The following is a 1,223-nucleotide window of genomic DNA, read 5'->3' as shown; positions in this document are numbered from 1 at the left end:
CATTAGGGTATGGCACCCGTGGTTACATTGGGGTATGGCACCCGTGGTTTGTACTCTTTACTTATAGTTTTCTAGCATTGTGGTCCACCTCACCCTTACCTTTACTTACCACAGTTTCCTGCCTCTGCTCTGGTTCAGGTGCAACTAACCCTTCCTCATCTTGAATGGTAATTGCATTGATTTGCTCCCTTGGGTTAGATTCAGTGTTACTCGGCAGGCTACCTTGTGGTCGCTCGGATATCAATTTAGCGAGCTGACCTATCTGAGTTTCGAGCCCTTGGATCAACACTTGTTGATTTTTAGGTGTTGTCTCGGTGTTTTGAAAACGAGTTTCTGACACTGAGATGAATTTTGTTAGCATCTCCTCAAGGTTCGGCTTTTTCTCTTATTGCTAAGGTAGTTGTTGGAAGCCTGGAGGTGGTGGTCTCTGATTCCCTTGGCCTCCCCATGAGAAATTTGGGTGGTTCCTCCAACCTACATTGTAAGTATTACTATAACGATTATTTTGAGATCGAGGATTATTTCCCATGTAATTTAATTACTCGTTCTCCATGTTGTGGCCATAGGGTGGGTATTCTGAATTGCTTCGTCCACCTTTACTTGCTTCACACTGCATTACTAGGTTAACCTGTGAAGAACTAAGAAAACCATCAATTTTCTTATTCAAGAGTTCTACCTAATTAGAGAGCATGGTGACCGAATCGACGTTATAAATGCTGGCTATTTTCGTTGGCTTTGTTCTCATGACTTGCTACTGATAGTTATTCAGTGACATCTCCTCTACAAAGTCATAGGCATCTTCAGGTGTCTTATTATTGATGGTTCCGCCAGCAGCTGTGTCAACCATTTGTCGAGTCGAAGGATTCAGGCCATTATGAAATGTTTGAACCTGTAGCCAGAGTGGTAACCCATGGTGAGGGCATCTTCTCAAGAGGTCCTTGTATCTCTCCTATGCATCATAGAGTGTTTCTAAATTCATCTACACAAAAGAAGAGATATCATTACATAATTTAGCCATTTTAGCTGATGGAAAATATTTTTATAAAAACTTTTTGGTCATTTGTTCCCAAGTAGTGATTGACCCCTGTGGTAACGAATTCAACCACTATTTAGCTTTGTTTCTCAATGAAAAAGGGAATAATTGAAGGCAAATGGCATCATCAGAAATGCCATTTATTTTAAATGTATCACATAGTTCCAAAAAGTTTGCCAAGTGAGCGTTG

At 40.8% G+C, this 1,223-nt stretch overlaps 1 non-coding gene across 1 annotated transcript; it reads left to right on the top strand.

Moving 5' to 3' along the window:
* Positions 1 to 905: 905 nt before the first annotated feature.
* On the top strand, positions 906 to 1,012 carry LOC128287501 (small nucleolar RNA R71). The gene has a single exon (XR_008278201.1). It is a non-coding gene; the product is annotated as a small nucleolar RNA R71 (small nucleolar RNA).
* Positions 1,013 to 1,223: the final 211 nt, after the last annotated feature.

This window comes from Gossypium arboreum, chromosome 13, assembly GCF_025698485.1.
Source record: "Gossypium arboreum isolate Shixiya-1 chromosome 13, ASM2569848v2, whole genome shotgun sequence".
Classification (NCBI taxonomy): Eukaryota; Viridiplantae; Streptophyta; class Magnoliopsida; order Malvales; family Malvaceae; genus Gossypium; species Gossypium arboreum.
Note: the sequence above shows the minus strand (reverse complement) of the source record. Positions and strands in the feature narration are given on the sequence as shown.